This window comes from Rhinopithecus bieti, unplaced genomic scaffold, assembly GCF_001698545.2.
Source record: "Rhinopithecus bieti isolate Rb0 unplaced genomic scaffold, ASM169854v2 scaffold_34876, whole genome shotgun sequence".
Lineage (NCBI taxonomy): Eukaryota > Metazoa > Chordata > Mammalia > Primates > Cercopithecidae > Rhinopithecus > Rhinopithecus bieti.
In genome coordinates this window covers 824,699-830,012 of record NW_016814760.1, presented here as the reverse complement: position 1 = coordinate 830,012, position 5,314 = coordinate 824,699, and the positions used below count along the sequence as shown (strand labels likewise).

Genomic DNA, 5,314 nt, shown 5'->3' with positions numbered 1-5,314 from the left:
TATACATTTAGTATTTCTCCTTCTCTCCTCCTTCTCGTGCTCTCTATGCTAAGACCTTGATGAATTCCTCAGTTCTACTAATTCATTAATTTTTTCCTTAACTGAGACCAGTCTACACTGTATTTTGTCTATTCAGTATTTATTTCAATTGCTATGTTTTTTTTATTTCCAGGATTTCGTTGTTGATTTTTTCTGCATCCTCCTTTTTTGTTTTATTTCTGCTTGCTTTTATAATTCCTTATTCTTGGCGAGTGTCTCACGCCTGTAATCCCGGCATTTTGGGAGGCCGAGGTGGGCAGATCACGAGTTCAAGAGTTCGAGACCAGCCTGGCCAACATGCTGAAACTCCGTCTCTACTAAAGATACAAAAAATTAGTCGGGCATGGTGGTGTGGCACACCTGTGATCCCAGCCACTTGGGAGGCTGAGGCAGGAGAATCGCTTGAACCCGAGAGGCAGAGGTTGCAGTGAGCCGAGGTTGCACCATTGCACTTCAGCCTAGGTGAGAGGTCAAGACTCCGTCTCAACAACAACAAAATTCCTTATTATTTTTTTCTTTTAAGTCTCTCAAACGATACTAACCATGCTTGTTTTTTGTTTTTGTTTTTTTGTTTGTTTGTTTGTTTTTGTTTTTTTGAGACAGAGTCTTGCTNCTTGAAGTCTAGGGTAAAGTGCTTAGATTTTATTCTAATGTGATGAGAAGCCCATTGGAAGGTTTTAAGCAGAGAAAGGCACAGTCTGATGTATTTAAAACGTTGCAGTGTGCGGATAGTGGATTTGAGTGCAGGAGAATGAAGGCAGGGAGATCAGCTAAGGCCATGGCAGTAATGCAGGAGAGCGTGCTTGGTGGAAGTACATTGCTCAGGAGGGAACATCAGTCCACTGTGGCTGGAGCGTGGCTGGGAGTGCACGAGTGGAAAGAAATGCTATTTATGATGAAAAATATAGAATAATTTCTTTTTGCACTTTGATTCTTTCCTCAGTAGAACCGAAACATTCGTATTAAATGGAGTTAGTAGGAGGAAGAATTTAATGCATCATATTATGTGATGTAAGGTCAATTATGTTCTACAGTTGATGTACTGAAAACGAAGCAACCCTCATCAGAATTCTTCTCATAAGTTAAGTGGCAGTCACTAAATAGCAAAACTGCCTCATTGGCTACAGTTACTTTTTTGATGATTCTCTAGGCAGGGACCACTCTCAGTTCAGATCACTTCTGCGGCACCTGCTGTGTGGTCAAGGATGATTCAGGTGGTAGCTTTCTGTCCTTCAGCTCAGTAGTTGTTCATCCCATTAGACCCAAGATCTTTTGGTAATAAGTATTTTGTAGTATCCCTTTTATGATACTAAAAATATTTGTAGTTAATATAATCAACTTATACAAGTCACTGTAAAAAATTAACATAATCTGATTGTAATATAAAGTAGAAATGAAAGTGGTGTATGATAAAATGTATATGTTAATATGTAAGTGTCAAGCATAATGAAGCATTTAGATGGGACATGATTTTCAAAATATCAAACAGGTCTGGTTAAAGATCCAAACAAAACAAAATACAATTGTTCCTTGATTTACACATAGTTACATAATTATTTTCAGTTGCATAGTTAGTTAAGTTCTAGGCTCAGACAATTATAAAATAGTTTTTAGCCTGCAAGAATGTTTGCAGGATATTAGAAAGTCGTTGGGGATGGGGGAGATTGTGTGATGTGCATGAGTGTCTTGAGCACTGCAGGACTCCCTCACACCTCTGGCTCCTGCCCCTGAAATATTTCCACAAATGTCCAAAATGTCCCTGGGGTTGGTACCCCTGTTGAGAACCACAGCTGTAGCTGTCATCTGGGCCCTTGGCATCCATGCATCACAGAACACATTGAACCCCAGTCTAAACTGAAAACTTGTGTGAACAATGCTATGTCCACATTGTTCCTATTCTATCCGCAGTACCTGGTTTAAGGGTTATTATTAGTAAATATTTGTTGAAGGAAAAATTGGATGGATAGATGGAAAGATAGATTTTCCTATTTGTTCTGTTTTGTAGAACACCTTAGTGTTTTTTTCTCTGTTATGACTTTGGAAGGCTTTAAAAAATTATCCACAAGATAAAAAGTAATAGAAATTAGTCTCCTCTTGAATAACAGGTGCTAGGATCAATATGTCTATTTTTACCTAAGTGCCATCTCTGCCATCATCTGCCTGAACTTTTATTTTGTTAAACCTAGAGGTGTAAATACAGATATTTATACTTCTTCTCCTTTCTTCCTAGTGTGGGATGAGTTGGCCTACTATGAAGAAAACACACGGGATTTTCTTTTCCCAGAGCCCAAACTAACACCTTCGCACCCTAGGAGGTGTAGGGAGGTGCTCATGAAGACGGCTCTAGGTTTTCCAGTAAGTGATTCATGTCCATCTGGGCTTCCATTAGGAGAGAAATTCTTGGGACCTGAATGTTTTATTCCTGACAGGGTTTGATCTTTATTTTGGTTAGTACCCCTGCTGTTCTGTTTAGTGGCTCCGTTTAGATGCCCAACTCAAGGTACCAAATTATACTGATTTTCAGTATTGATCTGAGAGGTGGAAGTTTTATCTAATCAGGCTAAAATCTTTTCCATATTTACATTGTCACATAGTTATAAAAGCCTCCTTTTGTTGCAGATTAACAGAAAGATTTGTTTGTTTAGTCATAGCTATTATGACTAAATAGAGTAGCAATAGCAGTTATGTTATTTTTCATTTATTTTGCACTATCAATTTTTTTTCCCAACAATTCTCAAGTTAGCCAAGGCAGATATGGTCTCCATTTAACAGAGAGGAAACTGACAGAGGCTCACAAATTGATATTACTGAAGGATCTTGAAGGATATAGCAGATATTCCACTGATAATTTAATTCTTTGGGGGGCATTGTCTGAACCCAAATTCAAGGTACGCATTTTGATGTTGTCTTTGACAATTTCTATTCCCACGGCAACCCTGACGATTTTCTTGACTGTTACATCACTTGAATGATCTCCATTTAAAAGGCTACGCCTTTAAGAATTATAAAAAGTATTTTGATACTCAGCTTTTCTCGTATTGCCCCATGAATTACAATTACTATAATTTGTTATCGTTTCCTACTTTGTTGAGAGTACTGTGCAGAATATATTTAATATAACAGTCAGGACCTCTGTTTCTATGAAGCTTATCATGACAGAGCTTCTAATACTTCAAACAGCAAACATTCATTAAAGGTTGCCCTAATCAGAATTCCTAATGACTGTAACCCCAAGCCCTTCATTATCTTTGAGAGTTTGATGAATCTCACTGAAACTGTCTTTGTTTCTCCAAGATCTTCATGTATCATTTAAATCCATGGTACATGTGAGAAGCTTGCCTTTAATTATTTTATTTTGAGTTATTGGGATATTGCTCTTCAGAAGCTAAAAGGGATCAAAAACTGATGAGAATCAGGTAGGGGATACTCTATTATTTTAACTTTGGTTTGCCTAGTTCTCTGCTAAATAAAAGGCATCTACAAACACTGAGCTGGTATCCAGCCAAGTATCAAGATAAAAAGAAGCAGACGTTCTTATATTTTCTTGAGTGTTATCTCTGTTCAACTTTATGGTCATAAATAGGAAAAATAACCTATAGGAGGTTGTATTTATAGTTATTTATACATGCAGTTAGTCATTAGAGAAAGGGTTTTTTAAATATATGGAAACACCTGCATGCATTAGAGGTAGAGTATTCTTACAATTAAGTTAATCAAATTATATTTTAAACAATTTGTGAATAGATAGAGGGACTCAATTTCTTTCAACCATTCTATAAAGCAAAATAAAACCAATTGCCATAGTAGTGGTTTTTGGAGTGTGGGATCTGATCTTATTTGTTACTCAAAAAATTTTATTTTTGACTGGTCTCAGAAGTAGAAGCTCGCAGAGAGGGCTGCCTGCATCTGTTGTCAACATATTCCTGGCATTTTTCTTTGGTCTCCTTCATTCTTTTGGCCAAAAGTTTAGCATATTCTGCAGCCTCTCTCCTATTTCCCTTAGTAGTCTCTTTCGTCAGAGTAGTATGCCAGAGTTTGTGTTACAGGACATGTGGAGTAATAAGACACTGAATCTTGGGTGCTTTGGTTCTAGGTTTCTTACCTTCTTTGTTTAAGGGCTTTATTACAATATATTGGCAGATATCGTCTTTTTTAGAGTGACTGAAAAGTGCAGATTCTGCTAGGTCTTTTGGGCCCCAGGCGATGAGACACCATAGTGTCGGTCAGTCCAGGAATATCCTTCTCTCCTTTTTTGATGATAACCAAGTTGAGAATGGTCAGATTGGTGACCACATTGTGACCCTGAACAGATTTGCACTTTCTTTCTCCGATTCTCCTTGGTCTATAACAGGAATGTCCCTTCTCAGCAGCAGGTGGACATAGCCATGGGTCAAGACACCCTGCTTTATGGGAAAAACTTGTTTGTCATTCCCACCGCTGATCTGGACCACATAACCCTCCCAATCTTCACCCAGAGCATCTCAGTAGTAACTTCTGTGGCCATATGCTTCTCATAAAAAGTATGAAGTTTGCTTTCATCACCCACTTCAATGAATTTCTGGCAACCAGTGGCTGGAAAGGAAATATTCAGCTTCATCTTTTTTTTTCTTTGTTTGTTTTTGTTTTGATGTCTAACCAAGTAACTGTTACGTATTTATTTGTATACAATAAAAGCGTCATGAAAATTCTCTGTCGGAGATCACATCCATGTTGCTTTCACACATAAATAAGTATTATTCTGAATAGGAGAATGTTAGTTACATCCTGATTAATGCAATACATACTTCCTTTGTCAGGTATTTCCTTTGCTTTAATAGACAATTTCAGAAAGACATGTTAAGGGGAGAAAATCACACAATACTAAGGATCTGAGGGTCATAAACATCACATATGTTGAGTTTGCTTTTAGTTTTGTTTCCAGTAGCTCTTAACCAATGTCCCTGGCTGTAATCTACGTGCTAGACACATTGCAAATCTTCAAAAGTGTATAAGATGAAAGAGCAACACACTTAATTGTTATTATTATTTTTTGCGATGGAGTCTTGCTTTGTTGCCCAGGCTGGCATGCAGTGGCATGATCTTGGCTCACTGCAACCTTCGCCTCCTGGGTTCAAGCGATTCTCCTGCCTCAGCCTCCTGAGTAGCTGGGACTACAGCATTTACCACCAAACCCAGCTAATTTTGTATTTTAGTAGAGACAGGGTTTCTCCATGTTGTTCAGGCTGGTCTTGAACTCCCGACCTCATGATCCGCCCACCTTGGCCTCCCGAAGTTC

At 38.2% G+C, this 5,314-nt stretch overlaps 1 pseudogene; it reads right to left on the bottom strand.

Moving 5' to 3' along the window:
• Nucleotides 1-3,893: 3,893 nt before the first annotated feature.
• LOC108515232 (40S ribosomal protein S6 pseudogene) lies at nucleotides 3,894-4,636 on the bottom strand (annotated as a pseudogene).
• Nucleotides 4,637-5,314: the final 678 nt, after the last annotated feature.